This window comes from Ranitomeya variabilis, chromosome 1 (genome assembly GCF_051348905.1).
Source record: "Ranitomeya variabilis isolate aRanVar5 chromosome 1, aRanVar5.hap1, whole genome shotgun sequence".
In the NCBI taxonomy this organism is placed as follows: Eukaryota; Metazoa; Chordata; class Amphibia; order Anura; family Dendrobatidae; genus Ranitomeya; species Ranitomeya variabilis.
Window position 1 is genome coordinate 219,605,355 of NC_135232.1, and position 27,446 is coordinate 219,632,800.

The 27,446-nt window shown below is 42.6% G+C and overlaps 1 long non-coding RNA gene and 1 other non-coding gene across 2 annotated transcripts in view; one reads left to right on the plus strand and one right to left on the minus strand.

Annotated features, from left to right (window-relative positions):
• Nucleotides 1-9,174: 9,174 nt before the first annotated feature.
• Nucleotides 9,175-27,446, minus strand: part of LOC143809764 (uncharacterized) — an 86,043-nt gene continuing 67,771 nt past the window's right edge. The window contains exon 3 of the long non-coding RNA XR_013222442.1: nt 9,175-9,388. This is a non-coding gene — a long non-coding RNA (uncharacterized LOC143809764). The remainder of the gene's footprint in view (nt 9,389-27,446) is intronic.
• TRNAQ-UUG (transfer RNA glutamine (anticodon UUG)) lies at nt 9,499-9,570 on the plus strand. The gene has a single exon. It is a non-coding gene; the product is annotated as a tRNA-Gln (tRNA).

Here is a 27,446-nt window from a genome sequence, read left to right on the forward strand (position 1 = left end):
AAACTTATTATTTTGTGATCACTATTCCCCAAGTGACCCCCAACCCTTATATTTGATATGCGGTCTGGCCTGTTGGTTAATATTAGGTCTAGCAGTGCCCCCCTTCTTGTTGGGTCCTGAACCAATTGTGAAAGGTAATTGTCTCTCATAGTTGTCAAAAACCGATTACCTTTGCTGGAACTGCAGGTTTCTGTTCCCCAATCTATTTCAGGGTAGTTGAAGTCCCTCATAATAATGACTTCTCCTTGAGTCGCAGCTTCATCTATTTGCTTTACAAGGATATTCTCCATTGCTTCCATTATTTTTGGAGATTTATAACAAACCCCTATCAGTAATTTATTATTTTTTCCCCCTCCCCTTATCTCCACCCACAGGGACTCTACATTTTCATTAAATTCACGTATATTATCACGCCGGATGGGTTTTAAGGATGATTTTACATACAGACACACCCCTCCCCCTAGCTTATCTGTACGGTCATTTCTGAACAGACTATAGCCCTGCAAGTTAACAGCCCAGTCATGGCTCTCATCCAGCCATGTTTCAGATATCCCCACCATGTCATAATTATGCTCCAACAACATTAGTTCTAATTCGTCCATTTTGTTGGCGAGGCTTCTGGCATTCGTATACATGCACTTGATGTTCCTCTCTGTACCTCTATTCTTTCTTAAATTATTAACTGTTCTAACCCCACCCCCCATGCCACCGCCACCCCCAACTTCCTTATTTGTGCCCAGGTCTCTATCTGCACTATCTTCCCCTCCTATAAATTGAATACTCTCCCCCCAATCCCTAGTTTAAACACTCCTCCAACCTTCTAGCCATTTTCTCCCCCAGCACAGCTGCCCCTTCCCCATTGAGGTGCAGCCCGTCCCTAGCGTAGAGCCTGTAGCCAACTGAGAAGTCGGCCCAGTTCTGCAGGAACCCAAACCCCTCCTTCCTACACCAATTCTTGAGCCACTTATTAACCTCCCTAATCTCCCGTTGCCTCTCTGGCGTGGAACATGGTACAGGCAGTATTTCGGAAAATACCACGTTGGAGGTCCTTGCTTTCAGCTTGCAGCCTAATTCCCTGAAATCATCTTTAAGGACCTTTCACCTACCACTAACTTTGTCATTTTTGCCACCATGACCGCTGGGTCCTCACCAGCCCCTCCCAGTAATCTGTCCACCCGATCAGCGATGTGTCGGACTCGAGCGCCAGGTAGGCAGCACACCGTTCGACGATCCCTGTCTTTGTGACAGTTTGCCCTATCTGTTCCCCTAAAAATTGAGTCCCCCACTACCAGCACCTGTCTGGCCTGCCCTGCTCTATTTCCCTCCTTACTGGAGCAGTCACTCCTCCAGCTTTCAGAGGACAGGCCTGGCTGCAGCAGTGCTACCCCTCTACTGGCACCCCCCTCATCTGCCAACTTAGCAAACTTATTGGGGTGTGCCAGATCAGGACTAGCCTCCCTGGCACTCTTCCCTCTACCCGGCCTTCTAACTGTCACCCAGCTTGCTACTTCACTGCCCTGCAGCTCCATCCTACCATCCCCCCCTCATCTATCCCATTGAGCATCTGCTCAGTGAGAAGAAGACTCCTCTCCATATTGTCAATGGATCTCAGTGTTGCCAGCTGCACATTTAGATTCAGAATCTGGGTTTCCAAATGCACAACGTGCTCACATCTCGCACAGCAGATGTGGGATGTCACAGTGGCTGACCCGGTCCGTGGCCCTGGGACGGCCATCCGTGTAAAAGGGAAAGGTCTTTAAAGGGATAAAGTTTGTGTTCGTGACGCCACCTGTGGTATTCAGTCAGGGTGACCGACGCTGCTTTAAGGGGTCCGCTGGGGTGATGTTATGGCAGCTAGATGGTATACCTTCCCACAGGTGAAGTATGTCCCCAGGGCTTCCTGGTGTGTAAATGGTGGATGGTGAGAGGCGCAGTGAAGAACGAGGACACAAGGTTGCAGTCTCTTTACCTTTACTGAAGACTTCAGCATCCACAGTCCAGGGCACCAGATCACAGGGCAGGCAGAGTCCGGCCGGTTTGGAGGCAAGTCCAGAGTCCCCTTGTCCAGGTGGAAATCAGTAGCCTTCCTCTAGCGCTGCAGTGTTGTAGTCCCTTACTGCTAAGCTTCTCATAAGGTCCTCACAACTGTTGTAGATGTTATGTCTCTCTCTCTGTCCCCAGGTTAGGATAGGACAAACCCGTATGACTGGTGGCTTAAGGCGGTTTATAGGGACTCTATCATGCCCTAGCCTTTAAGGGGTGCCACCGTGCCTCCTGGGTGTAGGGCGGACAGGTAACGTGAAATTAGCTGTCCTGCCGGTCTCTGGAGCAAGGCATAAAGAACATTACTCCCTCGGTGCTCCGGCTACCGGGCTTCTGCTCCTCAGAAGGAGGCAGCCTGTGTATGGCTGGTCCCCTTCTGATATCAACTCCTTTGCTACAACTTCTTTTGCACACTCGCTGCAATACAATTCTGCCTTCGATGTCTCTTTCCAGGAGCTGCAGCTCTGAGGGCATGCACAGCTCCGTGTCCTTCTCCCTCGATCTCTGACAGGATCCCACCCCTGTCAGGGACCAACTACCTGAGCGAAGCTCAGCCAGCAACTCACTAACTTTCCCTACAGGCAACCAGTTTTACCAATGTGGGGAGTGACCTAATAAATAGGAGCAAGAGCTCCCCTCTGGTGGCCTGCAGTGTGAAATGTGTTTCATGTTTGTGATACCTGGATGCAGTTGTCCTTCTTTGCCTCCAAACGTAACATCACTCTCCCCTAGAGGAAAATGACATTACTGCAATGACCAGGACCCTGGGGCGCTGCAATTATTCCCCCCCCCCCCCCCATTTTTTTGAATGCAATAAAACAAGTTAATATAACTGATGCTTCCCTTTATGGGAGGTGAGGACTCTTGAATGTTGCATAACATGACATAATTACATTGTAAACAGTTACTAACTGTGAAATACAATTAGGGTACTGTCACACATTGAAATTTCGATCGCTACGACGGCACGATTCGTGACGTCGCAGCGTCGTACTATTATCGCTCCAGTGTCGTAGACTGCTGTCACACGTTGCAATCACGGCGCTGGAGCGATGCCGAAGTCCCCGGGTAACCAGGGTAAACATCGGGTTGCTAAGCGCAGGGCCGCGCTTAGTAACCCGATGTTTACCCTGGTTACCAGCGTAAACGTAAAAAAAACAAACAGTACATACTCACATGCCGGTGTCTGTCCCTCGGCGCTGTGCTTCTCTGCACTGTGTAAGCACAGCGGCCGGAAAGCACAGCGGTGACGTCACCGCTGTGCTCGCTTTCCGGCTCTGGTGCTTACACAGTGCAGAGAAGCACAGCGCCGGGGGACAGACACCGGCATGTGAGTATGTACTGTTTGTTTTTTTTACGTTTACGCTGGTAACCACAGTAAACATCGGGTTACTAAGCGCGGCCCTGCGCTTAGTTACCCGATGTTTACCCTGGTTACCAGCGAACACATCGCTGGATCGCTGTCACACACAACGATCCAGCGATGACAGCGGGTGATCAAGCGACGAAAGAAAGTTCCAAACGATCTGCTACGACGTACGATTCTCAGCAGGGTGTCTGATCGCAGTAGCGTGTCAGACACAGCGATATCGTAACGATATCGCTAGAACGTCACGAATCGTACCGTCGTAGCGATCGAAATTTCAATGTGTGACAGTACCCTTACCCGAACGGGTATACTATCTATTAAGTGCAAAGGTAAACGTTCTATCTTTATTCAAGTGCAAATCAACATCTGATTACTTTTAATCTTCTTCAAGTGCAAAGTTTCTGTCCAACCCCCGCGGGTTACTTCATTCTCTTTCTTTTATCAACAGTGCATCAGGACATCAATACTCATTATCGGCTACATTGAAACACCATTCTAACTAGATTCAAGTTTCAGCTTTCAATACTATCTACAATATTAACTCTTCAAGATACTCTGTCAAAGTGCAACTAACAAACATTCCCTTTAAGGATATAAACAACATTCAAGTCTTTCTTAATGAGGTAGTGCAAAGTATCAATACTCAAGTCAGTAATGCTGTAACAACAGGAACGATGCGAGGGAGCCGTTATTAACCCCCAACTTTGGTCTTGGGCGGGCTACAAGGCATGAATCCTGACCCGGAATTCTGCCACACCAACGGGTTTTTCTACAGGTCTCTGTAAAACAAAGCAGTTCTCACAACAAGATTAGAAACAGTCTCTTTTAGAAGCAGTCTCTGTAAAAGCTTCCTTTTGTAAAACCAGTAGGAAGCACCTTTAAGAAGGTGCAAACTATATACAAGCAAGTTCCGATCATGCACAGTTCATGATTCACAATTCCTTTTAAGCAACTTGTGCAAACAGGTGCAAAACTTGTGCAAACATAGGATCCTCCTGGAACTGAGGACCCCTTTAAGGAATAACCCTGACCGGGTACAATAAACTTTAGCAGCAAAAAATGATGGAAATAAACTATGTACAATCGTGGTTCAAGTTTTAGTTCCCTATTGCAGTTCTGGGGGTAGCACTGGTGGAGGTAGCCCTTTAGGGTACTGGCGGCTACCAGGTGCTACAAATGGGGCTCCCTCACTCCAGATGGGGGTCTGAGTGCCCACTGAGTTCTGTTCCACAATAGCAGCTTTGGTGCAGGTAACAGATGGCCCTGTAGCTACTGCAGTTTCTGTTGTAGCAATAGTGCACACTGTGGTCTTGATAAGGGTGCAGGCAGGAGTGACTGTGGAAGTAGTGGTAGTGGCAGCTGTTTTGGCACAAGGTGGTGCTGTTACTACATGAGGAGGCATGGCTTATGTCTTGGAGCTGGATGGTCTGGTGATGGGGTCTCTGTATGCTGCAGCTCTGAGGGCATGCACAGCTCCGTGTCCTTCTCCCTCGATCTCTAACAGAATCCCACCTGAGCGAAGCCTGAGCGAAGCTCAGCCAACAACTCACTAAGAGTACCGTTACACAAAACGATTTACCAACGATCACGACCAGCGATACGACCTGGCCGTGATCGTTGGTAAGTCGTTGTGTGGTCGCTGGGGAGCTGTCACACAGACAGCTCTCCAGCGACCAACGATGCCGAAGTCCCCGGGTAACCAGGGTAAACATTGGGTTACTTAGCGCAGGGCCGCCCTTAGTAACCTGATGTTTACCCTGGTTACCATCGTAAATGTAAAAAAAACCAAAACGTACATACTCACATTCCGGTGTTCGTCACGTCCCTAGCCGTCTGCTTCCCGCACTGACTGACTGCCGGCCGGAAAGTAAAAGCAGAGCACAGCGGTGACGTCACGTTGAGTATGTACGTTTTTTCTTTTTTTTACATTTATGATGGTAACCAGGGTAAACATCGGGTTACTAAGCGCGGCCCTGCGCTTATTAACCCGATGTTTACCCTGGTTACAAGCGAAAGCATCGCTGGATCGGTGTCACACACACCGATCCAACGATGACAGCGGGAGATCCAGCGACGAAATAAAGTTCAAAACGATCTGCTACGACGTACGATTCTCAGCAGGGTCCCTGATCGCTGCTGCGTGTCAGACACAGCGATATCGTATGGCTATCGCTGGAACGTCACGGATCATACCGTCGTAGCGACAAAAGTGCCACTGTGAGACGGTACCCTAACTTTCCCTACAGGCAACCAGTTTTACCAATGTGGGGAGTGACCTAATAAATAGGAGCAAGAACTCCCCCTGGTGGCCTGAAGTGTGAAATGTGTTGCATGTTTGTGATACCTGGATGCAGTTGTCCTTCTTTGCCTCCAAACATAACATCACTCTCCCCTAGAGGAAAATGACATTACTGCAACGACCAGGACCCTGGGGCGCTGCAAATATCTTTTGGGGACATGACAGGTTCCTATTAATTTTCCTTTCCAAGTGCACCAATGATTTCCAACATAACATTGTACCTAACATTTCTCAAGATTAAAGATGTTGTCCACTACTTTTACACTGATGACTTTTCCTTAGGGTAGTTTATTAATGTCTGATCGGCCGGGTCCAACACCCAGCATATCCACCGATCAGCTGTTCAGCTGTTATTGGTGTCTGCGGCCGCCAGCCAGAAGTACTCACTATTGATTTGAATAGAAGGCAGATGTGCTGTACCAAGCCTCGGCCCCTACCAGTAGACAGAGCAGCTTGGGAAGTAACTCAGAAACCGCAGGCACCATTAACAGCTTTTGGGTACATTTCCACTGGCGAGGAAAACGGACGAGTGCAATCCGATAAAAAATCAGATTGCACTCGGACCAATGTTATTCAATAGGTGTCTTTTCATTTGCGCTTTTTTTCTCAGCCGAAATCGGACTGAGAAAAAAATCGCAGCCTGCTGCGATTTGCTGCGAGTCTCGGACGAGACTCGCCAATGCAAGTCAATGGGTGCGAGAAAAAAATCGCATAGCACTCGCACCATGCGAGTTCTGTCCGATTTTTACGCACCGGTGTCCTTTGAAAAGCCGGCAATTCAGTGCGGTGTACAGTTAAATCACACTGACAGGTTAGAATAGAGTAGATATATACACATAGAATGTGTATATATACATATATATATGTCAGTGAGACACCTATATATGTATATTTATATTTAATGCAGCGCTAGATAGCTTAAAAGCCTCTAATTCAATTGCCGGCTTTGCATTTCTCCTTCACAAACCCGACAGGATATGAGACATGGTTTTCATACAGTAAACCATCTCTCATCCCCTTTTTTTTGCATATTCCACACTACTAATGTTAGTAGTGTGTATGTGCAAAATTTGGCCGCTGTAGCTGCTCAAATAAAGGGTTAAATGGCGAAAAAAATTGGCGTGGGCTCCCGCGCAATTTTCTCCGCCAGAGTGGTAAAGCCAGTGACTGAGGGCAGATATTAATAGCCAGGAGAGGGTCCATGGTTATTGGCCCCCCGTGGCTAAAAACATCTGCCCCCAGCCACCCCACTTGGCCACTCTCTTCCCACTCCCTTGTAGCGGTGGGATATGGGGTAATGAAGGGTTAATGCCACCTTGCTGTTGGAAGGTGACATTAAGCCAGATTAATAATGGAGAGGCGTCAATGATGACACCTATCCATTATTAATCCAATTGTTTGAAAGGGTTAAAAAACACACACACACACACATGATTTAAAACTATTTTAATGAAATAAACACAGCGGTTGTTTTAATATTTTATTGCTCTCTCAATCCATTTGCAGACCCTCGCTTGGCAAAACAATAAATGCACAAGATACATACCCTCTGTTGAACCGTCACGTCCCACGAAGTAATCCATCTGAAGGGGTTAAAATAATTTACAAGCAGGAGCCCTGCAAAGGCAGCTGTGCTCGTGCTTGTAATTCCCTGGAGAATGAAGGAAATGTAGGTCATTGACCTACATTTCCTTCAGTCGCGGTGATGCGCCCCCTGGTGGATGTCCTCATATGACCTGGAGCGTGGGAAAAAGTTCCCAGGCTGCAGTTCATGAGAACATCCAGCAGGGGCGCATCACCGCGACTCAATGTAAGTATAGATCACTCTGCTTTCCTTTCAGCACCCGGGGATTACAGGCACGAGCGAGTGGTTTATCGCAGCTCGTGCCTGTAATATTAGTTAACCCCTTCAGATGGATTACCGCGTGGGACGTGATCGGACATCAGAAGGTATGTATATTGTGTGTTTATTATTTTGCCAAGCGAGGGTGTTGCTGATGGATTGAGAGAGCAATAAATTATTAAAACAACCTGTTTGTTTCTTTCATTAAAATACTTTTTAATCATGTGTGTGTGTGTGTGTGTGTGTTTTTTAACCCTTTCAGACAATTGGATTAATAATGGATAGGTGTCATAATTAACGCCTCTCCATTATTAATCTGGCTTAATGTCACCTTACAATAGCAAGGTGGCATTAACCCTTCATTACCCCATATCCCACCGCTACAGGGAGTGGGAAGAGAGTGGCCAAGTGCCAGAATAGGCGCATCTTCCAGATGTGCCTTTTCTGGGGTGGCTGGGGGCAGATGTTTTTAGCCACGGGGGGGCCAATAACCATGGACCCTCTCTAGGCTATTAATATCTGCCCTCAGTCACTGGCTTTACCACTCTGGCGGAGAAAATTGCACGGGAGCCCACGCCAATTTTTTCCGCCATTTAACCCTTTATTTTAGCAGCTACAGCGTCGAAATTTTGCACATACACACTACTAACATTAGTAGTGTGGAATATGCAAAAAAAAATGGGGATATGAGATGGTTTACTGTATGTAAACCATGTCTCATATCCTGTCGGGTTTGTGAAGGAGAAGGAAAAAGCCGGCAATTGAATTAGCGGCTTTAATGCTATCTAGCGCTGCATTAAATATAAATATACATATATAGGTGTCTCACTGACATATATATATGTATATATACACATTCTATGTGCATATATCTACTCTATTCTAACCTGTCAGTGTGATTTTACTGTACACGGCGCTGAATTGCCGGCTTTTCAAAGGACACTGGTGCGTAAAAATCGGACAGCAATACGGATGTCATACGGATGATGCGATTAAAAATCGCATTGCACTCGCATGACACTCGCATGACAATCGCATACGTTACATCCGTTTTTTCGGTCCAGATTACGGACCGATTTGTCTCTCGCCAGTGGAAATGTACCCTTTGGGTGAGGGTGACGGCTGTCGGACCCCGACCAATCAGACATTGATAACGAATCATAAGGATAGGTCATCAGTGTAAAAATAGTGGACAACTTCTTTAACATATGATCTACAATTGTGTTGCCTGTCCATACATGTAGGTTTGCTGTCTATTTTCCTGCATAGTCACAACAAATCAATTTTCTGTTCTCTGTGAACTTTAACCATATCAATGAAAACCACCTTGTCAGCAAATCTTATCAGGACAGATAAAGTGTTCTCTCGGGTTTATGATTAATACTGAAAGTCATTCCCAATCTTAGTACAGTATTGATGAAACTTCATAAACCGTCAGATGTTGCTAGCAATTATATCAGGGATTGATTTTTTACTTCTTAGACATTTTCAGCAGAATGTCCCTTAATTCACAAGAACATTACATTATAGTGTAATATTGTTGCATTCCAAAACATATATACATCGAATATAATAAATGAAAGCGAATGTCACACTTTACACTCAGAAAAAGTCCGGATTACGGCAATCAGTGATTAAGAAGAGAATTCTGATCTGAATTTTTGGATGTTTGTTTGACTGAAGGGCATATGATCACTTTCCACAAACAGGGAACATCCAGTATTTTCTGCAATTTCCAAAAACAGGGAACATCCAGTATTTTCTGCAATTTCCACAAACAGGGAACATCCGGTATTTTCTGCACTTTCCACATACAGGGAACATCCAGTATTTTCTACAAAGCAGAATAGAGCACAACCTGTTCATTATTACACTTACTTGTAGGTGAACGCCCCTAATTATTTTTGTCATTATGATATAATAGCTGTCACAACATATCAGCAGGGTTCCATGGTGTAATGGTTAGCACTCTGGACTTTGAATCCAGCAATCTGAGTTCAAATCTCGGTGGAACCTTTGTTTTCTTATATTAATAAATCGGAGGTGATTCTTTGATGACAGTGACAATGCACACGCAACATGCAGATATATCTTTATCGCATAGACTTACATTATGTATTATACAAAGTCTAATCATTTCTATATTTGGTAATATCAAGCTTGTTGAAGCTGACATTAAAGAATTTGTCCCGTGAAAAAAAGTTGTCACTAGAGATGAGCGAATATGTTCAAGTGGAATTTAATTCTATCCGAATATTTTAAAAAATCTGTATTCATCAAAATGCAGATTTTTTGCATTCATTTTCGCACAGATTTTGCTAAACCATAAAGGGCCATCAATAGGTTAAAAAATAAAAAAAAACACCATTCACCTCTCTGACCCCTAAGCTCTTCACCACCCCCTATACATTCCTGGTGCATCTTCTCATCATCACAGTGAAGTGCAGAAACCCTGGGCCTGTTCAAGCTACGCCAGGATGTTTCCGCATAAGCATGTTCAAGGTCATGGCACAGAGATCGCAAGCATCATAAGGGACATTCAATTTGCGGAGAATAATTGTGCTGCTAATTGAATTTCCTGGCAAAAAAAAGCCAATCTGGCAAATTAAAATGTTTCCACAGTCACTCGTCTCTAGTCATCACTTATCCACTGGATAGGTGATAATTTATAGATCGGTGGGCGTCCAACCACTTGGAACTGCACCAATCAGTAAAATATGGCACTTTTGTCCTAGTTAGAATGGAGCAACAGTATATATACTCCATAAATAAAAATTATTACATGACAAAAGTGCAAAGTGCAAGCGCAATAAGTGAAGGCACAAAAGTGAGAAAAATTAAAATGAATAGACTGATACAAATTCTGTTATAAATAAATAAAAACAAATATAGATGAATAACTCTTGCATCAACGTACACAGCATAATTTATTTGTATATTACCCAAGTATATAAATCCCCATATTATTTGACAATATACCACAAAAAAAATATATCACCAAAAACTTATTTCCATATTTATGTGGACATAAACAACATAAATCTGAAAAAGAATTCCACATTGATTACTAGTGGAATTTGCCTATGAGAAAGGTTGATAAATGTGTGTGGTGTTTAATAAGTAACTTGGATGGATAAATCCCCACATTGAACTGTAATATGCAAAAAAATGTATTAAAAGGGTTGTCCACTACCAGGAAGGTGGGGACAGCGATACCAGCCCCGGGAACGCGAGTGCCGACACCGCTTGAATGGCGCCGGCATGGGAGGTGAGTATAGATGTTTTTATTTTCACCAGGGAAAACATTCAGATCGAGAAGGGATTTTCCTAGTAGTGGAGAACTTCTTTAAGTGTATCGCAAAAAAATTATCTCCATATTTATGTGGGCATAAGTAGTGCAAACATAATGTAATCTACCGAAGAAAAAATTTGTTTAATGCGGGTGGTGTTAATAAATAAATATATGCAATAGATAAACCATAATAGTTACCATAATATTTGCAATAAAGTTGCCATTACACCGAGGTCATCTGAGGACCTTTGGGTATGGTGACCTGTTAGACCAAGTTCTAAGCATGGTCTAACAGGCTGAGTCAGCACAAAACCTACAGGTGTTACGCACTGCAGTACACGAGTACTGTAATGCATGAGACCAACAATCAAAGTTAGGCCTCTTTCACACTAGCGTCGTGCACTGCACGTCGCAATGCGACGTAGCAGGGCACCGACTCAAACTGTGAAAGCGCCGCACAATGGTGGCAGCGGATGCAGTTTTACAACGCATCCGCTGCCCCATTGTGATGTGCGGGGAGGCGGGGGCGGAGTTCCGGCCGCGCATGCGCGGTCGGAAAAGACGGTCATGACGCACAAAAAAACTTTACATGTAACTTTTTTGTGGCGACGGTCCGACGCAACATGACACAACCGTCGCACGACGGTTGCGACGTGTGGCAAAGCGTCGCACTGCGTCGCTAATGCAAGTCTATGGAGAAAAACGCATCCTGCAAGCACTTTTGCAGGATGCGTTTTTTCTGCAAAATGACGCATAGCGACGTGCAGTGCACGACGCTAGTGTGAAAGTAGCCTAAAATATATTCATGTGACACTGTGAGACCAAGTAAAAAAAAGTAATAAAGTATGCAAAAAAGTAAAAAAAAACAACAACCAAAAAGCGCACAAAAATTATGAAAAGCTGTGTTGCCACAAAAACATAATTTTTGGTGAGGCAATTCCAGGACTAGCCTTGTTTAATTAGTGGCTATTTATTTTATCATAGGCTATTTAATCATTACTCTTATCATCATAGCATTATTGGAGATAGTGTCCTCCTTTGACTATTTATCTCCACAGTTGCCAATGCTCTGTTTGTTTTCTATATACTTTTTTCGGTTTGTTCATAAAACCAATAAAACTTTGAATTTGAAAAAAAACCCAAAATGCTAAGTTTACGCTTCAGATACCAATAGCGCTTCTTCCCTTCCAAACCCTGCCGTGTGCCCAAAAAGCAATTTTTAACCTCATATTGGATATTGCCACATTCGGGAGAAATTTCGTAATACATTTTAGGATTAATTTTCCCCTTGTGAAAAATGAAAACTTTGCTGCTAAAGCAATATTTTAGGATAAAAAAATGTTTTTTCACTTTTTCATTCAACTTTTTCTGAATTTCTGTGTAGCACCTGAAGGGTTAACACATTTTCTAACAGAGGTTTACAATAATTTGAGGGACGAAGTTTTTAAAATGGTGTCACTTCTGGGGGACTTCCGATATATATAGGCCCCTCAAAACTGAATAGGTCTCTAAAAAATGTATTTGTGAATTTCCTTGAAACAAGTGAAAAATTGGTGCCAAATTTTCTCCTTTCTCTCATCATAACAAAATAAAAGGACATTTGAAAAATGAACCTGACATAAAATAGACATATGGGAAAATGTATTTATTAAAGGGAACCTGTCACCAGTTTTGTGAAATAGCAGCTAAAAATATCACCTTATTCTGCGTCTGCGCTGCATTCCTTAAATCCGTATATAACCCTCTGACTCCCATTCTATACTCCTGAAAACCTTTTTTAATTTCTGGTAATCTTCTCAGTCCGGTCCAATGGGCGTGGCTTCGGCCTTTGCATCCTTCCCCCGGCTTCTGCTTGCCATCCTCCTGACATGGATAACGATCCACATCGCCATGGACATATCGCGCCTGCTCAGAAATATTGCGTTTTGCGCCTGCGCAATATGCTTTGCCCAACTGCGGGCAAAGCCGAAAAACAGAAGTGCACATGCGCTGCTAAACGTATTTACAGTACATGTGCCCCATAAATAATTAATCCAGCAGCAGTTGGGCGTCCGACCTGCCGCTTCATATTTAAAAGTACATCTTCAGCTGATTGGTGCAGGCTGATCAACAAGCTAAGAGCTATCACTTGGATAGATGATAACGTGTTTTCACTGAACAACCCCTTTTAGTGCCAGTTATTTATTGAAAGCAGTGTTAAAATTTTAATATGCAACACTTGCCATGCCATTCTCCTTTCAACTAGTTTTGACTATTGCTCTAAATTCTTCCCTTGAGCTTACATTATCAGCTCAAGAAAGCTAATAAATGTGTCTGTTCCATAGATTCAAATGTCTTTCTTTTCAAAGAAGCTTATAAAGAACTGCACTAGGAGTGCCAAAGCATAAATTAGGCTGTGATGCAATCTCCCTGAAATAGTTTTCCCTCAATTATGATAATTGTACCTTAGAGGAAGTACACTTACATAACGCATGATTGTTTCTGTTTCATGAATCTGGGTGACCAAACCCTCTCTGCTTATCCTTCCTAAAGTATTTGCAGTGCCTCAAAAAAGTATTCATACCCCATGAACCTTTCCACATTTTTTCATGCTACACCCTCAAACTTAAATGTTTTTTATTTTATTGGTACTTTATGTGATATACCAACACAAAGTAGGAAGTATTGGTGAAGTGTAAAGGAAATTACATTATAGCTCTGGCAGGTTTTCTCCAGGATTGCCCTGCACTTATCTCCATCTTCTCATCAACTCAGACCAGCTTCCCTGGCCCTCTTTAAAAAAAAAAGCATCCCACAGCATATTTGACTGTGGGGATGGTGTTTTCAGTCACACATAGAGAATCTTTTTCCTCATGCAAGCTGTGTCCCCTACAAGGCTTTTTTTGCATACTGCAAACAGGACTTCTTATGGCTTCCTTTAAAAAATGGCTTTCTTCTTGCCACTTTTCCATAAAGCCCAGATTTGTGTAGTATATGACTTAAGCCGGAATCACAATACCGTATAACATGACCAAGTGCTATGCGATAAAACATCACATAGCAGAGTTAATCTATGGGGCTGCTCAGATCTGCGATTATTGTCTCATGCCGATACAGCATGAGAGAGCAATGCAGCATGCTGCGATTGGCAGTGAGACTGGACTCACTCGCACCCTTACAAGTCTATGGGTACAAGTGAAACGTTGGACTGCACTCTGATGTCATCCCAGTGCAGTCCGATATATGCCGAGACAGACAAAGGAAGAGATGGATAAATTACTTTCTCTGTCTCCTTTGCACCTGTGCTGCAATTCTCTCATGTTAGAAGATCAGATCACAGTAGCATGACATTCGGCACACCATCGGCTTATGTTCTCAGAGCTGAAGCCAAGGGTCATTAGCATATTACATCTGATGCACTGGCATCAGATGCCATACGCTAGTCTCTTCCCAGCCTGATAGTTGTCCTGTGGACATATTCTCCCACCTGGGCTGTGGATCTCTGTAGCTACTCCAGAGTGACTATGGGCCTCTTGGCTGCTTCTCTATACCATGTTCCAAATTATTATGCAAATGACATTTTTCTCTGATTTTCCTAAATGGTTGGTGCAAATGACAGTCAGTCTAATAAAAGTAATCACCTGTTAGAGTATACATCGAATTTTATTGAATAAACCTCCCAATGATAACAGTATAATCTCCAAAATGAATAAAAACTCTAAATGCACTGTTCCAAATTATTAGGCCCAGTAGAATTTCTAAACATTTGATATGTTTTAAAGAACTGAAAATGCTCATTTGTGGAATTAGCAGCATTAGGAGGTGAAATTCACTGAACAAAAAAGCTATTTAACTCCAAAACATCCTAACAGGCCAAGTTACATGTTAACATAGGACCCTTCTTTGATATCACCTTCATAATTCCTGCATCCATTGAACTTGTGAGTTTTTGGAGAGTTTCTGCTTGTATTTCTTTGCATGAAGTCAGAATAGCCTCCCAGAGCTGCGGTTTTGATGTAAACGGCCTCCCACCCTCATAGATCTTTTGCTTGATGATACTCCAAAGGTTCTCTATAGGGTTGAGGTCAGGGGAAGATGGTGGCCACACCATGAGTTTATTTCCTTTTATGCCCATAGCAGCCAATGACTCAGAGGCATTCTTTGCAGCATGAGATGGTGCATTGTCATGCATGAAGATGATTTGGCTCCTGAAGGCACGTTTCTGCTTTTTATACCATTCAGGAAAGTTGTCAGTCAGAAACTCTATATACTTTGCAGAGGTCATTTTCACACCTTCAGGAACCTTAAAGGGCCCTACCAGCTGTTTCTCCGTGATTCCGGCCCAAAACATGACTCCTCCACCTCCTTGCTGTCGTTGCAGCCTTGTTGGGACATGGTGGCCATCCACCAACCATCCACTACTCCATCCATTTGGACCATCCAGGGTTGCTCAACACTTATCAGTACACAAGACTGTTTGGAAATTAGTCTTCATGTATGTGTGGGCCCAATGCAACCATTTCTGCTTGTGAACACTGTTTAAGGGTGGCCGAATAGTAGGTTTATGCACCACAGCAAGCCTTTGAAGGAGCCTACACCTTGAGGTTCGAGGGACTCCAGAGGAACCAGCAGCTTCAAATATCTGTTTGCTGCTTTGTAATGGCTTTTTAGCAGCCGCTCTCTTAATTCGATAAACTTGCCTGGCAGAAATCTTCCTCATTATGCCTTTGTCAGCACAAACACATCTGTGCTCAGATACAGCCACAAATCTCTTAACAATACGATGACCACGCTTACGTTTTTGGAAAATATCTAATGTTTTCATCCCTTGACCAAGGCATTGCACTATTTGATGCTTTTCAGCAGCAGAGAGATCCTTTTTCTTTCCCATGTTACTTGAAAACTGTGACCTGCTTAATAATGTGGAACATCATATTTAAGTAGTTTTCCTTTAATTAGAATCACTTGGAAAACCAATTATCACAAGTGTTTAAGATTGATTTCAGTGATCCATTGAGCCCTGAGACACAATACCATCCACGAGTTTATTTGGAAAACAAAACAATTAAATCTTTATGACACTTAAATCCAATTTGCATAATAATTTGGAACACAGTGTAATTAGTGCTTTCCTTGCTTGAGATGTCACTTTAGGTAGATGACCATGGGTTTGCAGTTCTGTCATATGCCTTCCACTTTTGGATGATGGATTGAACAATGCTATGTGAGGTGTTCAGAGCTTGGGCTATTTTTTTACAACCTATCCCTTCTTTATCCTTCTCTTCAACTTTATCCCTGACCTGTCTTGTGTGTTCCTTGATTTTCATTATGCTGTTTGATCCCTAATGTTCTCAAAAAACCTCTGAGGCCTTCACAGAATAGCTGTAGTTATACTGACAATAAATTGCACACAGGTGGACTCAAATTACTCATTATGTGACTTCTGGAGGCAATTGGTTACCCAGGATTTTATTTTTGGGTTATCAGACTACAGGAGGCTGAATACAAATGCACGTCACAATTTTCAAATTTATATTTTTAAAATAATTGGAAAACCATGTATAATTAATTTCCTTTACACTTAAAGACTTGCTACTTTGTGTTGGTATATTACAGAAAATCTCAACAGAATACATTTAGGTTTGTGAGTGTAATGTGAAAAAAATGTGGAAAAGTTCATGGGATATGAATACCGTATTTTCCGGTGTATAAGACGACTGGGCGTATAAGATGACCCCCCAACTTTTCTAGTTAAAATATAAAATCTTCTTAAAAGTCAGGTGTCTTCTTATACGCCGTGTGTCGTCTTATAGGGCGGGTGACCAATGTGCATATGGTGGGGTGGAGTGGTCCCGATGACGAAGAGAGGGGGCGTCTCACAGGGAAGATGTAAGTGGAGTATCCCCTATTACTTCATTGTAGCAGTGATGCTCTTTGTGCTGGGGGGTGTCGTCGGCAGCAGCTCCTCTATGTGCAACGTGTGGTCTCTGTGCTGGGGGCGATGGCGGCTCCTTTTTGTGCAGTGTGGGGGCTCTGTGCTGGGGGCACCGGCGGAGCCTCGATGCTGCACAGAGCTACACCGACGCTGCCCCCCAGCATAGAGAGCATCGCTGCTTTGCTACAATGAGGTAATGGGGGATACTCCACTTACACCTTCCCAGTGAGAAGCCCCCTCTCTTCGTCATCGGGACCACTCCCCCACACCCACCATATGCACTCGTCCTATAAGATGAGACCCGGCATATAAGACGACCCCCGACTTTTAAGAACATTTTCAGGGGTTAAAAGGTCGTCTTATACTCCGGAAAATGCGGTACTTTTTCAAGGCACTGTATATAATATGATCAATAAAAGAAAAAGTATGTAAACTAAGCCTTGTCATGTGTTTTTATTACCGAGTGTCTGCACCTTTTGGTGGAGCTGCTGGGACTGAGATAACACCAGGTCGCAAATTTTTTCCACAGCTGAATTCTGACACAAACTGCTTGATGAATCGGGCCCCAAATATGTAAAAAGCTTTGTGCTTTGCACTTATTAGAACAGAGCTGATAGTTAATTACTTAAATCAATTAGTGCTCATTCAGAAGTCTGATTATCACATAGGAGTGCTATCTGTGTTTTTCACTGCTAGCACTCTTAAGGTACCTTCACACGAAGAGACGCTGCAGCGATACAGACAACGATGCCGATCGCTGCAGCGTCGCTGTTTGGTCGCTGGAGAGCTGTCACACAGACCGCTCTCCAGCGACCAACGATGCCGAGGTCCCCGGGTAACCAGGGTAAACATCGGGTTGCTAAGCGCAGGGCCGCGCTTAGTAACCCGATGTTTACCCTGGTTACCAGCGTAAAATGTAAAAAAAACAAACAGTACATACTTACATGCGTCCCCCGGCGTCTGCTTCCTGCACTGTGTGAGCGCCGGCAGTAGCAGGGCACAGCGGTGACGTCACCGCTGTGCTGTGCTTTCACTTTCACTTTGCGGCGCTCAGTCAGTGTGGGAAGCGGACGCCGGGGGACGCATGTAAGTATGTACTGTTTGTTTTTTTTACATTTTACGCTGGTAACCAGGGTAAACATCGGGTTACTAAGCGCGGCCCTGCGCTTAGTAACCCGATGTTTACCCTGGTTACCAGTGTAAAATATCGCTGGTATCGTTGCTTTTGCTGTCAAACACAACGATACACGGCGATCGGACGACCAAATAAAGTTCTGAACTTTATTCAGCGACCAGCGACATCACAGCAGGATCCTGATCGCTGCTGCGTGTCAAACTAAACGATATCGCTAGCCAGGACGCTGCAACGTCACGGATCGCTAGCGATATCATTACAAAGTCGTTTCGTGTGAAGGTACCTTTACCTGTGATAGCCTATTTTTCACGGCTAGCACTCTAAGGGTATGTGCACACGTCCGGATTTCTTGCAGAAATTTCCAGAAGAAAACCGGAAATTTTCTGCAAGAAATCCGCATTTTTTTTTTTTGCGGTTTTTTTGCGTTTTTTTTAGCATTCTGCAAGCGTAATTAGCTTGCAGAATGCTAAAGTTTTCCAAGCGATCTGTAGCATCGCTTGGAAAACTGACTGACAGGTTGGTCACACTTGTCAAACATAGCGTTTGACAAGTGTGACCAACTTTTTACTATAGATGCTGCTTTTGCAGCATCTATAGTAAAAGATAGAATGTTTAAAAATAATAAAAAAAAATAAAAAAAATGCTTATACTCACCCGCAGACAGCTGATCTCCTCACCGGCGTCCGTTCCGTATAGATGGTGTGTGCGCGCAGGACCTTTCATGACGTCGCGGTCACGTGAGCGGTCACATGACCGGTCTCGACCAATCACAAGACGGCGACGTCATCGGCAGGTCCTTCACCGCACACCAGCTACAGGAACCGAAGCGACAGCGTGCAGTGGAGAGGCGGGAAGACATCGAAGGTGAGTATAGGACTATTTTTTATTTTAATTCTTTTTTTTTTGACCAATTATATGGTGCCCAGTCCGTGGAGGAGAGTCTCCTCTCCTCCACCCTGGGTACCAACCGCACATAATCTGCTTACTTCCCGCATGGTGGGCACAGCCCCGTGCGGGAAGTAAGCAGATCAATGGACTCCTAGGTGTGCGGAATCCCCTGCAATTCCGCATTTTAATGAACATGTTGCTTTTTTTTCCGCGATGCGATTTTTTCGCGGAAAAAAAGGCTACATTTGCACAAAAAATGCGGAATACACTGAAAATAATGGGAGGCATATGTAAGCGTTTTTTTCGCGTTTTTATCACGTTTTTATAGCGAAAAAACGCGAAAAAAACGCGAAAAATTCTGAACGTGTGCACATGGCCTTACAATACCTGTGATAAGGGGTCAGCAGGGGGACGTGTGGACACCACCATCTATGATGGGTAAGCTGGGCTAATCAATTATGATTTATGTTTTTGGTGATATCTGAATATGCATATTTTCTGATTAGTCACCAGTCTCTTTTACTTTCATGCACTATTGCCATTTGATTGCATCCATTCTTTGATATACAATCCCATTAACCCTTGGTGATTTGGTTGTCCATCCTCTCCTTGCTGTTCCAGCATGTGCCCAAACTTTTTTTCCTCTTTGTGTCATAACTTATGATATATGTGATATTTTTATGTGATACTTTATTAATAAAATCATTGTGTTTTACATTTTTTGGTGGTGTTTCTGTACTCTGTTTTTTTTGGGTATAAATACCTGTGATAGCCTATGGGGCCACACTCAGGTTCGCAGAAAATCGCGAAGACATGTAAGATTTTGATCCAATGGTTAGATCAAAATCGTCAACGTAAGTCTATGGGTCCGTGAAAAGATTGGACAGCAATCGAATGCCATCTTAGCACATTCGTCATGGGCAATGGCCTTCAGTCCACTGTTATTCTTGGGTGTTCAAAAGAGTGGCAAAAATATAAGTGATCCTGCACAAACAAGTAAAACGAAGCAAAGATAGTAAATGCATTGAGGGTTCCTAGAAATATAGTTGGAAGAATAGTTCACAAGTTCATAGTTAAAAGGGGACACTGGCTACACCACCAGTTCATGGTAGAAAGAGGAAGCTGTCACCGGCTGACACCAGATTTCTGTGGAGGCAGGTGGTCAAAAACCCTCAAGTGACTGCAGCATGCCTGCAGCAAGATTTGATGACAGAACGCACAGAGGTTTCAGTTTGTATAGTAAGGCCTCATTCAGATGTTCTTTTTTCTCAGACTGATTTCCATTAGTGTTTTGGATCAGATTTTCATCTGTGTTTGGTAAGTATGTCCATTTTTACCATCAGGGTTTCATCAATGGTTTTCCAATTTACTAAAATGAAAAAATTGCAAACCTTCTATAAACTACAATGTTAAAAATTGACAGCTAAGCATTGGATAGGGATGGCAATTTTCCAGCCCCTTGGAATTGTATAGGTGATTTTGATCATAAACATGTCCCTGTGATTTTTTTTGCAAACACAAGGTCCACAAAAAAATGAACATGTGCATAGCCCATAGACTATAATATGTATATGTTCTATCTGTGAAAAACACAGATAAAACCTGCATGTGAAAAAGAAACGACTGAGTGAAGCCTAAGGCGCATAAAAAACTCTAATGCTCTTCATGACCAAACTCCAAGAAATAGACTTCTACTGGCCCAAAAGCACAAAGGAAAGTCTGCTCCAATATGCTCAAAACCATAGAAATAAGCCACAGAGACTTTGTGATTCTGTTCTGTGAAGCGATGAACTGTGGTATGTCTGGAGGAGGAAGATTGTCTGGGGCTCCTTTGCGTCTTCTGGACGTGGCAACCTGCAATGCCTGGATGACAAGATGTAGTCAATCAAGGATCAGGAAATCCTAGGAGAAAAAGTGAGGAAGCTGAAGCTTGGGCATCACTGAATCTTTCAACACGACAATGATTACAATCATACCTCAAAGTCCAGCAAGGATTGGTGTTAGACGCACTGGAAGATTCTGGAGTGGCCAACACAGTTGCTTGACTGGAACCCCAAAGAACATCTTTGGTTGGATTTGGAAAAAGAGATTACAGCACTCAAACCCAAGAAAATTAGTGATCTGGAGGCTATTGCCTATGAGAAATGAGCAAAGATTCCAAAAGAACGCTGCCAGAGGCTGGTGTCTGGCTATGCATCAAGTTTGCAGCAGGTAAAAAAAAACAGCTCAAGGGGCTCTACTAATTAGCAAAGGCACTTGTCATGAACAGATGGAATAATTCTGAGACTGCAGTAGATGGTGGCATTTAGTGTAGAATTTGGATACACCACTTGTTTGTTTAGATGTGTTGAGCTATTTACATTGTTCTTGTTTGATTGTTTTAATGCAAAGAGCAGAAAGTTTGTAAATTTTTGTTAATAAACATAGTTTGCTATGGGGGGTTGAATATTTTGATTTTAACTGTAGAGATTTCCTTCCTCTGGATAAATGTAGAATGCATTGAGGATGACTTTCAGTTGCAGAATTTTCTAAAACTAAATCTGCTGCATGTGAATATATCCCATAGTATGAAATAAAAAAGGCAATAAAATAGCTAAAAAGGAGGAAGACAAATACAACAGTGCAATTATTTAACAACAATTTTAGAGTGTAGTATGTTAGTCATATAATGAAAAACCTCCTGTTTGCTTCAACTCTACACCAATTAGGCTATTTTAGTCCTCTAATAGGTATACAGCACACCCTCATTAGATAGAGTAGAAGAATAAGTGCACAGAGATAGACCTGGATATTACTAAGCAAATGACAATAATCCTACATGGCTTCCTTCTCAGTCAGGCATGTGAATCGGCAATAAAGGTAAACCTTGAAAATGGATGGACAGTAATAGTATAAAGAAGCAGCTTAACCTATAAGTTGACTTTGTATCTGGTTCCATTGTGCTTAAATATGGATGATGGGATTGAGTCTCCTGTATGGAACTGTTTTATAGCTATGCTTGTCCAGTTTGGATAAAGTCTTTTTATTGCAGAGATTCAACTGAAGGCCCCTATACACATTAAATAGAAGTTGACTGACCATATGTGTATCTGTATTGAACGACTGCCTACCAACTCACAAATGTTGTTGGGGAGAAGGCTCCAGCCATTGGAACTTAAACAACCCTTCATTTTTGCTTTCCAAAAGATAATTCACTGCCAGACAACTTTGGAAGTGTCTCGCTTTCAAGAAAGACAAGAATGCTCTGCAAATGGACTTAGCAGAGATAGCAGTCATCCTAAAAAGTGTTCAGCTGACAGCTATCTAATGTGTATATCAAGCTTAAAGGGATAGTCTCAAGTTTAGAAGTTATCCCCTTCTTTATCGATGGGAGGGCAATCACTGAGAACCCCACTGATTCAGAGAATTGGGGCTATGAAGAGCCCTGTGTGAATGAGCGGGTGGTCAATCATGCAATATGCTGCTCCATTCTTTCTTATGGGACTGCTGGGAGATATTCGAGAACTGCACTCGAGTGGTTTTCGACACTACAATAAGAAAGAATGGAGCAATAGTGAGCACAATCAGCCACCGACTTTTCAGAGCTCCGGTTCTCATGCTTGTGGGGGTCCCAGTGGTTGGACAACCAGCAATTGGCAAGTTATCCTAGGGTTAGGGGTTAACTTCAAAACGTGAGAATACTCCATTAAGTATAAATACTTATTTTCCAAGCAATGACCATTGTAAAAAAATATGCAAAATAGCGCATATTAGCCACTAGTTTGGCTGGTATAGTTACATAGCTTGGCTATGTTTGGAATTGGGAACTGTATAAAAAGCAATTAGCTAGGGTCAAGGGAATATTTCCAATTTTGTCAAGAGACAGCAAAGTAAGTAAAATGTACTGCTAATTTTTTTAGCAATAATTTGCAGCATAATTTCTATATTTTTTTACTTTCTCCTTCAAACTTTACAAAGTATCTGCATTTCCAGGCTTATCTGACTGCTGGGCTTAGTCTATCACTAATGTTTTTCCAGCGTAATGGAAATCAATGGATTTCTTCAACTTTCATGTAATGTGTTTGGGGCCTTTATAATGCGCAGATTCTGCAAAGTGTACAGTATATATTCGCACAGATTGTTAGGGTACTGGGCATGCAAAGCTAAGAATTATGACCAGTTATTGTGCTTACGTACATGTGCTTTCTATAGGCCTTCCATGTTTTGCGTGTTTATTGTTACGTTCATAGTGGCGTTTGCCTTGTTCACAATGGTTTGACTGGATGCCTCTTACTTTAATAAGGTACTGGGTAACCCTAAGTGAAAAATGCAGTGTGTGACTACAAGTGTTAATCTCTGTGCTATGTTTGGGAAGGTGATTGAGAAACCTTAAAAGGGGGTGATAGGCACCATCATGTGAAAAGTCAGTAATTCATAAGTAGGCATAAGGCCTAGTAGTGTTGCTATTTATCAAGAATTCTCCAGGTTGATGCACTTAACAGACATTGTCTTTATTGACATATAAGAAAGGCAGTGGTCGAGCTGGACAAAAAGCCTGGAGTTCCACAGATACGATGTGGAAAGACGCAACCATCCCCTATGGGAGCGACCCACAGGCGTAGAAGACAAACGCTATTACTGTTAGTTGCAATGAGGAGGTAATTATTGGAAAGAAGCTAGGTGGCGGATATATTAATTGCCGATCGTCAGATTTCTGACATTAAAAAGTCGCAAATATTTGCACCAATCTTACTTGCACAAATATTGATGTCTTTGGTATATTGTTCTCCTGTCTGTGCCACTTAAGCAGTGTCGGACTGGACAGCACAGCGCACAGCAAAGAAAATCATTCTTAGGGCCCAGCAACCTGTTATACAGAAATAAGAAAGCACAAAGTCTGCAACAAAAAGAAAGGATGGCCCTCTGCACATTATGATTAAGCATGTGACACAAAATATCAGAGATTATTTAATTTTCTTATCACTATATGGATTATGTTGGATTTGATGGACTATGTCAGCCCAACATGGGGTCTAGTTGGTTAATAAAATGGTCAAAGAGGGACAGTGTAGGGTAGTGTTGTTTTGAGTTTTTTCATAAACTAAGTATTTTTGCTTTTTTGTAACACTTTATTATAATATTTGTAATGGATGTAACTGACAGACACCTTTAAATTATCATCACTCTGTCAGCCAGCGTTGTTTTGTTGTCTCCACATTTACACCTGCTCGCTATTAATTCACTGCCTAATGTACCAGGAGAATTGGGAAACAGTTGGCTACCCCCCAGAAACAGACCATTCAATGTGATAGTTTGTGTCTGGGACGGCTGCAAGCCATTCTTTTTAGATTAGGAAGTAACCAGCACCTAAGAACCTTCCGATCCCAAGAGGATCAGTTTTCTCCTGTTACTTTTGTATTGACTGGTTATGAAAAAAAAGTAAATAAGGTTGTTTCACCTGTAAATATTATTTCCTGGGTTAGCTTGAAATTGCAACCAGTGGCTCAAAGAAGCAACCATTACCTGCATCTGTTCTAAAGACATAGAAATAAATGGCCCAGTAAAGTCAATACAGACTGCTCTATTCTGCCTGAAGTTAGAAAACAAAAAAACATGGGATACTCTAATGTTACAAAACCAACCGAGGTAAAAATGACAGCAGCAAACTGATACCATCAGGATGTGAGGTTCCATGGATATTGGTCCCTTCACACCCAAAAATACTAGCCAGCAGTCACCCCAGATGTGGCTTGTCACATTGAATAGCCAATTCTGAGGGCAACCCGGCTCTTCTCCGTACCCGTTTTGGGTAGTTAAATAATTGTGTGTATCGGAAAAGTCCTTGGGCAACAAACATCACACTGTCTGATACAAAGTCCCAGCGATTGTCGTAGAAAGTTCTGTGTCATATAAATTACTAATATTATTAGTGCTGTAATAAAGTGTTAAGAACATAAAAACACTTTATTTTAAGTAAACAATTATCACACCGTCCCTGTGTGACCATTTTATTAAGTGCGTGGATACCATGCCGGTCTAATGTAGTCTATCAAATCCGATGTGGACCAAATTGGAAACCACCAAAAAGTTAAAGCACTACAAAAGCATGGTTTAAAAAATGTTCTATTTTGATAGAATGGACTTTTTTTATTTGGTGATGCTAAATATGTTTATTTTTATAAAAAATTTTATGGAGGAAAAGGGGGGTGATTTGAATGTTTATATTTTTTTATTATATATATAAATATACTAGCTGTACTACCCGGCTTCGCCTGGGTTAATAACTGCTGTTAGCAAAATAGAATGTGTTAACAAAAATTTATTCTGCACACAAAAACCACAAAACAAATAGATAGAAATGTAATTATTAAAAGGCAAAAACTAAGCTAATAGAAGCATTTTACAACATATATTTCAACACCAGAGATATTCCACACAGATTTAACTAAATTGGCCAAGTAATGTGAAGTAATCTTCTACTACTTATTCGAGAGCCTTTTGATAAATTACATTCTTAGTTTTTCCTTCAGGTGCAAAGACAAACAGATTTTTGGCTGTTCCAACTCTTGAACAGGCCACATAAAGCTGACCATGAGAAAAGCATGGAGATTGTAAATCGATTCCAACTACTTTCAAGGACTGTCCCTGAGCCTTGTTGATGGAAATAGCAAATGCCAGTTGAACAGGAAACTGGAGGCATTTAAAATCAAAAGGCAAATCAGATGGAATGAGAGGAATTGTTGGAATGAAAACATCTTCTCCTGTGGCACATCCTGTCAAAATGGTTGCCTCAATTACATGTGGAAACAGGTTCTTAATCAAGAGTCTTGTTCCATTACACAGCTTTGGTGGATCCAAATTTCTCAATAGCAGAATAGGTGCTCCAGGTTTTAGAAAGAGGTTGTGAGGAGGAAGTCCTTGTTGCTCCAAGGAATTGAGGAACTCAGTTGGATAAAATAATGCTTGAGCAGGGTCTATTACTGTATCTACTGACTTGTAGGTTGTGCACACACCTGGAAGGAGATTTAGAATTTGAAGATTGATCTTGTTGATGCTGTCATTTTTGGGAGCTAGAATAGCCCTTTCACTCAGCCAGCCAGAAGAAGTGGAGTTGAATGTTTGGAAAAACCTTTGCTTTCAACTCCTCAATGGAAGTCACAATGCAACAAAAGTTGCTTGGGAAGGTGATCTGTCCAGTGGTTGAGTTTACTGGTGCCTTGCCATCTCCAATAGTCAACAGCTGGCTCGAAAAAAGTCCAGCAGAAAACATCGCCTGTCATGTAGACCCTCATGTTTGTGTTCAGTGACATTTTCTTTACTTTTCTCCAAAGGTACGATGCTTTGAGACGGCATTGAGTTCGTCTGCAGGGGTTGATCTTGGAATAACAGGTAGTGTTTGGCGGAAGTCACCTGCCAAAACAACAACTACTCCTCCCATTATAAATTTGTTGCTACGCAGGTCTTGCAGCAGTCTGTCCACTGCTTCCAGAGCCCTTTTGTGTGACATGGTGCATTCATCCCAAATGATGGCACTGCATTTTTTAAGCAATTTGGCCAGTCCTGATCCCTTGGCAATATTACACACAGAGCTGTCACTATGAGACAGGTTAAGTGGTAGTTTGAATGTCGAATGTGCTGTCCTGCCACCTTTTAAAAGCGTAGCTGCAATTCCAGAAGATGCCACTGCAAGTGCAATCTTTTTTGCTGTCGAAATTTTGCCAGGAGCAAGTTGATTACAAATGTCTTTCCTGTTCCACCTGGAGCATCAAGGAAGACAATCCCACCTTTGTTGGTTTCACTGAAACTTAAAATGTAGTTATAGGCGTCCCTTTGATCTGGAACCAATATTGACTCGTTCTGAGACACAAATGCTGTCAGTTCATCAATATTGTAGTTTGTTTCTATGAAAATCTCCCTACACATTTGGATGCCTTCAGGATTTCTTATTGGAGCAGGCAAACCAAGCAACTGTAAGGCCATGTTCACACTTTGCGGGTTTTACCGCGGACCCGCAGCGTTTCTACAGCTGCGGGTCCGCAGCAGTTTCCATAGCGTTTACATTTACATGTAAACCCTATGCAAACAGCAATCCGCTGTGCACATGCTGCAGGAAAAACCGCGCAGAAATGCAGCGGTTTACAACCCGCAGCATGTCACTTCTTTGTGCAGAATCACTGCGATTCTGCACCCATAGGAATTCATTGATCCGCTAACTTCTCGCATGGGGCTGTGCCCACGATGCGGGAAGTAAGCGGATAATGTACAGATGGTACCCTGTCATGATTCTCAATGGCGAGAGAACATAGCCCAGCATATATGAGAACTAGCTCTTGGAAGATGGAAACTATACTGACCATGAACTAAACCTGCCGCACAACTAGAAGTGGCCGGGTAGCATGCCTACGTCTTTTTATCCCTAGATGCCCAGCGCCAGCCGGAGAACTACCTAATCCTAGCAGAGGAAAAGACAGTCCTGGCTCACCTCTAGAGAAATTTTCCCAAAAGGCAGACAGAGGCCCCCACATATATTGGCGGTGATTTTAGATGAAATGACAAACGTAGTATGAAAATAGGTTTAGCAAAATCGAGGTCCGCTTACTAGATAGCATGAAGACAGAAAGGGCACTTTCATGGTCAGCAGAAAACCCTATCAAAACACCATCCAGAAATTTACTACCAAATAA